Raw genomic sequence first — 9,855 nt, forward strand, 5'->3', positions numbered from 1 at the left:
CTTGCAAGTATACTGAGAAAAAAGGCAAGAGAGATGCAAACAAATAGCACACATATTTTCCATTGAACTACATATTTTCCCCCAGTGCAAAGAAAGCCTGATATTATTCACTTATTTCTTGCTGTTATATTCAGTTTTGTGAGTCTATGTTTTTTTCTAGTGCCTTATAACCATCTGTCTTCTCACATTCATAAAGTTTGGCCTTCATTCAAATGGTTGCCTTCATTAACTACTTAGAGAAATGAGCGAAGTCCATCTTTTAAAATCCCATTTCATTGTTCAGAAATCAAATGCTCAGGGTTGGAGCAATAAGGTAGTCTTAATCTGGAATCCGGCAAAGAAATTCAATGTGAAACAGTGCTTGCAAACATGAAATATTCTTGCCGATGAGTCTAGCAGTTGATGTGCATATGGTACATAAGATGTTCAAGTTAATTCATTTGCTTTGTACATTTGTTATATTTGATAAATATAGGGATCCTTATCTTGAGGGAATTTTGTTACCAGAAAGTGCTAGACTGTGAGCATTTGAGCAGTACTGTTCAGTCCACTCATATAATCATCCTGCTCTTCAGCTCAGCAGCTTCCAATCAAGTATAATTGTCAAATACAATTCATGTGATATTTTCAGGTTCATTTCCCTAAAAATAAATTTCAATAAGTGTTTTCTGGTGAGACTAATTGTCCTTTAGATAATCACCCTCTTGACAGACATCATTACACATGCAATTTCATCAGTAACTACTAACATTTAGGTAGTTAACATTTTTCTCTGCTTAAATTTGTACATTTTTCAATATTTTATTACCTACATTCAGCCAAAAGAGAGAGAAATGAATATCTTTGACTATTTACACCTCTCAAGCACACTCTCAACAGCATGTCATTTATTCTTGTAAACTCTGGTAGAACAAGGTATTAATATCACTTCACCTGCTAGAAAACTCAAAGATTATAAAGATAATAAGGTAAACTGGAAAGAATGCTGAGAATTGTCCAATAAAAGGTCTACTAAATAAAAAATGTGTCTTATGAAGAAAATTATATTAATAATTACGTCCTTATTTCCACACATCCTTCCTTCTGGTAAAATCAGAGCTTACCATTATAAAGATTGCCAGTCATTTATTTTTTATGTATTTATTCCCCACTATGTCCCCAAGGAAATTAAAAATACACATATAGTATCACAATATGAAATACACATAAAAGAAACTTGAGACAAAGTTAACCATGTAAGAAGGCAAATTGAACTCATGAGTCAGGTATCTTAATATCGAATTCTGTATCTTAATATTGAATTTGGTATTATCATGATAAGCTTCTGAATAGTCTCTTGAGGAGTAAGTAGTTTAAAACCCAAATTTTTTGAAGTGCATAAACCGGTTATGTTTAAAATACAGAGCAGCCAATAGGAAGAAGGTACTTATAATGTCTCCATATCCACAAAATAGGAAGAGGATACTTACAATATCTTCATGGCCACAAAATAAAACTAGTTTCTCAGGAGAAAATATAAACCATTTCTCCTTAAATAAAAGACCCTACATTGCTTATGTTTTTCCATACACAAATCTTATAAGTTAACTTTTAAAAGACAGTATTTTCCTCTGTTTGATGAAGCTTTGACAGTCTATCCATATTTATAACCAATGTAATATATACAGAAACCATAAATAAATGCACACATTTTTAGCTAACTTATTTTTGACAAGGATGCAAATCACATTCATTGAGGAAAATACAGTACTATTAATAAATGATTTTCAAGACACTGGATAGCTACATGTAGCAGAATGAAACTAGACACCCACCTCTCATCACACACAAAAATCAAATCAAATGGATGAAATACCTTAAGTGTAAAACTTGAAACTATAAAAAAAAAAAAAGAGAAGAAAACATAGAGAAAATGCTTCAGGTCATCGATCTGGGAAAAGATTTTGTGAATAAGATCTCCAAATCCCAGGCAACAAAAGGAAAGGCAGACAAATGGGGTTATGTAAAACTAAGCAGCTTCTAAAACAACAAAGGAAATAATAGACAGACTAAAAAGACAACCTATAGAATAGTAGAAAATATTTGCATTTTCTAAATTTTAAACAATAAGCATGTATCATTTTATAATTACCAGAAAAGGCATTATAAAATGATATGCGTATGAGTCTGCATTTTACATACTGATAACAGAAGAAAAGTCTACTTTAGCCTCTGTTGGAGTTCCATTATCTCCATAGCAACCAAAGCTACAATGCTATCTTAATATTGAATTTGGTATTATCATGATAAGCTTCTGAATAGTCTCTTGAGGAGTAAGTAATTTAAAATGCAAGCCCTTACTTTTACTAGCACTTGACTGTCTTATAAGCAAGTGACCTTTCAAATGGCATGCACGTGTTCTTTTTCTTCCATCCAGAATTTTCCACAATGTCTCCTTTCTAGGTTAGTCTATTTAAATATATCAGCAATCCAAATCTAGTTTGCATAAATAATCTTGAGACCATATGAAGCAACAATAACAAAATATCATATTTAGAACAACCTACAAAAACGATTACATGGACCAATACAGATTCTTCCACTATTAAAACCAATAGTTCAAATGCTTAATTGAAGTGAAATTTGAACACTTCTAAGAAAGGGCGATTCCGGTATAGTGGTACATCCTGCTTCATTCTCATGACCATGTATTTCAGCTCTGACTAATCGGGTTTTCTTTGAAAAAATGATAGACTATGTCATGGTTAATGGCTGTAATGCCACCATTAACTTTTTGTGTGACCTTGGGCAATCCACTGTACTTCTCTGAACCTTGCTGTCCCCATTGGCAAAGAAAAAGGATTTTGTTAATTAAGTTCTTAAATCCTTTGTAGTTCTAACTCGGAAGCTTTTTGACACCCATGTCTTATTCACCTGGAGATTTTACTTAGCTGGGTATCATATTTTCGTTAACCAACACCAATTGGAGGGAAAATGAGATTAAAAACTAATAAGTCAGTATTACTGACTTTCAGGAAGCCTGAATTAACCATATACCTTTAATATACACAATTCATGAAAGTAGAGGTAGGAGAAACCAAATCAAAATCAGTGATAAAAGCCAGCACAGACTGAGCACTAACCCTGCTTCAGGCACTGCTTGATGTGTTTGACATACATTTACCCTCTCAACAACCTGATATATATTGATATTACTCCCATTTTACTGATAAGGGAAATTAGAGACAAACGAAAAATTGCAAGTTGACATAACTAGTGAGGACCGGAGCTAGAGTTCAAATCTGCACACTTCCAAGTAGATGCTTGCATTTACCACACACTGATACCTCTGACCAGGCTTGCTGGTATGGGTTTTCTCTGATGTACACATTGATGCCTTGGCAGAAGCTCAGTAGTGATGGTCTCCTTACTTAGAGCAGAGCCCCAAGCCGTCACATTAGCCTTGCTACTGTCTTAGTTCATTTTGTGTTGCTATAATGGAATACCAGACTGGGTGTTTATAATGAACGGAAATTTATTGGGTCCCTAAGTCCAGAAGTTGGGAAGTCCAATAGCATGATGCCGGCATTTGGCAAAGGACTTTGTGCTGCATCATCTCATGGGGGAAAGCAAATAGGGCAAGAAAGGACAAGAATGCATGAGGAAGTGAGGACCAAACTTGCTTTTATAGTAACCCACCCCTAATCCATTTGTGTGGTCAGAGCTCTGCGAGCCTAATCTCTTAACAGCTCCAATTCTTACACCATCCAATGGCAATTAAATTTCAACATGAGTCTTGAATAGGACATTCAAACTATAGTACCTCTGCTTAAAGCACCAACACACATGGCTTTCAGAACTTTTCCTCTCACAAACACCTCCTTTGACTTCAGGTTACTTCAATGATCCTTTTGCCTATTTTATCTCAAGATATGATGATAAGCACAAATAAATGCAGTTACGGCAAAAAACGGTAACACCGACATCCTCTTTAGGACTCTGAGTACATTTAGTTACAGAACCAGGATTTCTCTCCTTTTGTTTTTTCCCCATGAGGATATTTAGTATGGCTGAATAAATCATAAGTTACTTTGGGCAGAGATATTAATATATTGCATCATTTGTAGCCCTCAGCCTCAGAACATGAAATGTTTACTGAGAATTTAGTCAGGGCTAAGCACAGTTTTAGATGCTAAGGATGAAGAAATTAATAAGATACAATCATTGCATTTCAGGAGTTCACAGATTAGCAGGGGAGACAGGCACAGAGACAGTACAAACAGAGAAGTGGCGAAGAATGGAATGACTAAAGAGCATGGAGGAGGAAATCATTCACTTTGCCGAGAGAAGACAAACCAGTATTTATTTCTGTGTAGTATGCATAGTAATCAAGACTATGAATTTTGGAGTTAGACAGAACTTCGTTTGCATTCTGACTCATCCATTTACAAGCTATGTGATCTTGGACAGGACATTTAACTTCAATGATCTTCAAACATCTCACTGGTAGAATTTGGCTTAGTAATGAGGTTTAAATATAAAAAAGCCCCTAGAAAATGCCTGACATAGAGTGCACACTGAAAAAGTAATAGCAATTATTAATATAAGGGAAATCTTCATAGAGAAGACAATAATTTGCATAGCCCTTATGAAAGGCATATGAAAGGAAGGATAAGAGGATGATATTTCAGTTTGAAAAAATAGCATTTGATGTTTCATGGGGGAAGGAAAAGACATGTTTCCTGAAGGAAAGGAAAATAGTTTTGTATGGCTGTTGAGTATTTCAGATGTTTGGGGTCAGAATGAAGAGAGGACTTGAAAGTCAGGCTACAGGCAAATGTATAAGGGCCTTAAAAATCAGGATCAAAGGATTTTGAACTTCAGCCTGTAGGAAAAGCAAAAATAATAGAAGGAGATTAAATATGGAATGGGAGGGAAGGATGACATACAATTTTATATGTATTTTAATACCTCAGGAAGTGACTGTGATCATCTTTCATATTATGTGGTTATCCCCGAGTGAATCTTTTCAGAAAGACTTTAACTCCAAGGGAAGAAACTCATTAGACAGCTGCCTATCAGTAGCCATTAATTCAGTCTACAGTCTCTAATCACAATTCTCAAAATTATCTATTAATACATTTTCTAAAGCAATTACAGTCTAGCGGGGAAAACAATAGCTGGTTCAGCATTTTTGTATCCCAGCAATAATGGGAAAAACATTTGAGTAGTTTGAATACCTTAAGGTTGGAAGTTTTCCTGAATTTTATAACCTTAAAGAGCCTATATTTTTCCTCATTGTAACCACCCAAAGTTTTCCTGAAACATTACCAAAGGCCCTAGAACCAAGGCATGAAACACAGGGAAAGTTCAGCCTGAACACTTACTGGTTTTTGCATTTGCCTTTCCCAATTTCAGGAATCCCAACAGGTAGTATTCAATTAATGGAGTTCATCTCAGGGCCTGTCCACGTACCTTTTGATCCCAGAATCCATCAGTCATAGTTCAAGAAAATTCATCACCAGTTCCCAGTAATGTCTCAGAATATAAAATCAATGTCCACAAATGAGTACCCTTTGTATATGGCAATAAGAGCCAAGCTGAGAAGCTAATCAAGGACACAATTCTCTTCACAGTAACTTAAAATAATGAAATGCCTAGGAATATACGTAACAGAACAGGTGAAGGACCTCTACAAAGAAAATTATGAAAGCCCAAGAAAAGAAATAGCAGAAGAAATTAACAAATGGAAGAATGTATCATGTTAATGATACAAAGGAAGAATGTATCATGTTAATGGCTGAGAAGATTCAACATTTTGAAAGTATATATACTTTTCAAAGCAATCTACAGATTCAATGCAATCCCCATTAAAATATCATCATCATACTTTTGAAATTTGGAAAAAAATAATTCTTCATTTTGTATGGAATGTGAAGAAACCCTGCATAGCAAAGGCAATTCTTTATTAAGAATAAAGACAAAGCCAGGGGTATCACCCTATCAGACTTTCTGCTATACTACAAGGCCATAGTGATCAAAACAGTGTGGTATAAAATAGACTGACATTTGGACCCGAATAGAAAACCATGAGATGAAACTAATATCTTCCAGCTATCTGATCTTTGATAAACAAAACAAGAACATATACCTGGGGGAAAGAATTCCTATTCAATGAATGGTCTTGGGAGAATTGGATGACTACATTCAAAAGACTGAAAGTGACCCTCACCTCTCACCACTTATAAAAATTGATTGAAGATGGATAAAAGATTTAAATCTAAGACACAAAACAATAAAAATCCTCAAAGAAAGTGTCAGGAAAACACTTGAAGATATCACCCTGGGGAAAGCTTTTATGAAGATTTCCATGGCAATTGCCACAACAACAAAATTAAACACATGGGACTTAATTGAACTGAAAAGCTTCTGTACAGATAAAGAAACAAGAATGAAAGCAAATGGACTACCTTCAGAATGGGAAAAGATATTTGCATATTATGCATCAGACAAAAAATTGATAGCTAGGGTCTATTGAGAACTCAAATTAATCAACAAAAGAAGACCCAAAAATCCAATATAACATTGGGTAAGAGACATTAATAAGAACCTTCTCTAAAAAAGACAGATGAATGGCTAACAAACATAGGAAAAAATGTTTATCATTCCTAATCATAAGATAAATGCAAATCAAAACTACACTGAGATATCACCTAACTCCAGTGAGGATGGCCCACATTACAAAGTCTTAAAGCTGCAGATGCTGGTGTGGATGTGGAGAGAAGGGAACACCTATACACTGCTGGTGGGACTGCAAATGAATACAATCTTTTTGGAAGGAAATATGGAGAATCCTCAAAGAACTCATATTAGACCTCCCATTTGATCCTGCATTCCCGTTACTAGGTATCTACTCAGAGGGGGAAAAGAACTTTTATTATAAAGATGCTTGTGCTAGACTGTTCATTGTAGCTCAATTTACAATTGTCAAAACGTGGAAACAACTTAAATGTCTACCAACCCAGGAATGGATTAACCAGCCGTGGTGTATGTACACCATGGAATACTATTCAGCCATTGAAAAAAATAGAGATTTTACATCATTTGTATTAACCTGGATGTAGGTGGAACAGATTCTTCTCCAGTAAAGCATCACAAGATGGAGAAGCAAGAATTCAATGTACTCGTAACATTAAGGTAGTAGATGAGCTAATATAATGGGTGGGGGTAGGGTTATGAGGGAGTGAGGAGAGGGGAGGAGGGAGAGGAATGGGGTCACATGTATAAGCACACCTCGTGGGGGAAGGACACAGTTATCAGAGGGACTTTATCTAACAAATGCAATCAGTTGTAATCTAATTCTTTGTACCATCAATGAATCTCAAACAATAAAATAAAAAGAAATTATAGTAAAGAAGTATTATATACCCTGACACAAAATTATGGACAGCTAATAGCCACCATTTGCTGTGTATTCACTGTGTGTCAGCTCCCTTGGATGTGTTTTTAATAGTTTTACATTAATCGTGGGGCATCATACCTATAATGTGGAAGGTAGTGCAGAATGTAATTATTTTGAGGCAAAGGTCCTTAAGAAACTTCTGGGTGAGGAAAATCTTAAGGTTTCTATGGTAACTAAAGTCCTAAACTCTGTTTTAGAGCAGCAGCTTCTGTTTCCACAGTTGTCCACTTTGCCATCTCTCCACAACTCACTTGAGTATTACCAGAATCTATGTCGCCATGAACTCCCATCATAAATATCACAATGGCTGGCAGATTTCAAATGTTCCAAGCAGATAAAAGATCCATATGTGAAGCTCTAACATAAAGGTACTTACAGATAACCATGAGGTCCAATCTTGATGCCTAAGACCACACATGAGATTTTTTGAAGCAATTTTGACTAAGGTTGACAGTACCAGTAAAGGTCAAATTCTCACTGCTGTTCACAGATATAGATATACATCTAACTAATTGCCATGATGAACTGGATAGAATATATATATATATTTTTTTCTCTCTTTTTATTTCAGAATATTATGGAGTGCCATGGTTTTTGTTACATGAGTTGTTTTGTACAGTTTGAGTCAAAGTTCTAAGTGTGCCCTTCACCAGGACAGCACACACTATACCCGTTAGGTGGGAATTTATCCCTCCTCTCCAACTCCCTCCCTACTACTTGCTTTCTGTTGAGTTTTCGTACCACATGTGTACATGAGTGATCAATTAATTCTCATTTAATAGTGAGTTATATATGATGTTTGCTTTTCCAAGCTTGTGAAACTTCACTTAGAAGAATGATCTCCAGTTCCATCTAGATTGCTACAAATGTCATTAGTTCAACACTTTTGAGTAGTACTCCATGGTGTGCATATACCATGTTTTATTAATCCACTCATGTATTGATAAGCACTGAGTTGGGTCCACTTCTTTGCAGTTGTGAGTGTGATCCAACAAACATTCAAGTGCACGTGTCTCTTGATAAAATGACTCTTATTCCTTTTGGAAAATACCCAATAGTGGGATAGTAGAATCAAATGGAAAGCTTACTTTTATTTCTTTGAGATAGCTTCATACTACTTTCCATAGAGGCTGTACAAATTTGCAGTCCCACCAACAGTGTAGAAGTGCTCCTTTCTTTCCACATCCATGCCAGCATCTCTTTTTTAGGGATTTTTTTTTTGATAAAAGCCAATTCTATATTTCATATCTCTATCACTATAGAGTTAGGTGATATTTCTTTATGGTTTTGATTGGCCTTTCCTTGATGATTAGAAACATAGAGAATCAGGCTGCGCCTGTGGCTCAAAGGAGTAGGGCACTGGCCCCATATGCCAGAGGTGGCAGGTTCAAACCCAGGCCTGGCCAAAAAAAACTGGAAGAAAAAATAAATATAGAGCATCATTTCATATGTTTGTTTGTCATTAGTCTATTTTATTTTTAACAGCTTCTATTCATGTCTGTTGTCTAGTTTTTTATAGGGTTGTTTTTTTCTTACAAATTTCCTGGAGTTCTTTATTATTGTGGTTATCAGACTTTTATCAGAGGTATAGCATGCAAATATTTTTCCCATTTTCTCCCAGTGGGTTATCTGTTTGCTCTATTGGTTGTTTCCTTGGCTCTTCAGAAGTTTTTTAATTTAATCAGGTCTCTTTTATTTACTTTTCTTCTTGCCATGATTGCCTTTGGGGTCTAATAAGTTATTTGCCTGGAGCAATGTCTATGAGAGTTTTTACAACATTTTCTTTCAGAATTTTTATAGCTTCATGCCTTATGTTTAAGTATGTTGTCCATCATTAGTTAATTTTTGTGAGGGATGAGAGGTACAGATTCTGGTTTAATCTTATACACGTGGTTATACAATTTCCCAAGCACCATGTATTGAATGGGGATTCTTTTCTCCTGTATAAATTATGATCTACTTTGTCAAAGATCAGATGGCAATATGAGGATGGTTTTATATCTGGGGTTTCTTTTGTGATCCATTGGTCTATGTCTCTGTTTTTGTGCCAATACCATGATATTTTGGTTACTATAGCTTGAAGTCTGGTAAACTAATGCCTCCTATTGTTCTTTTGGCTTAGAGTTGGTTTGACTATTCAGGATTATTTCTAGTTCCGTTTGAAGTGCAGAATCATTTTTTTCTCTATCTTAAAAAATTGATGTTGGTATTTTGATGGGGACTGCATTGAATTTGTAGATCACTTTAGGTAGTATAGACATTTTAAAAATGTTGATTCTGGATGGTGCTGTGCCTCAGTGAGTCGGGCGCCGGCGCCATATACCCAGAGTGGCAGGTTCAAACACAGCCCCAGCCAAACTGCAACAAAAAAATAGCTGGGCGTTGTGGCGGGCGCCTGTGATCCCAGCTACTCC

Source organism: Otolemur garnettii, unplaced genomic scaffold (genome assembly GCF_000181295.1).
Source record: "Otolemur garnettii isolate 467f Iridium unplaced genomic scaffold, OtoGar3 scaffold00056, whole genome shotgun sequence".
Classification (NCBI taxonomy): domain Eukaryota; kingdom Metazoa; phylum Chordata; class Mammalia; order Primates; family Galagidae; genus Otolemur; species Otolemur garnettii.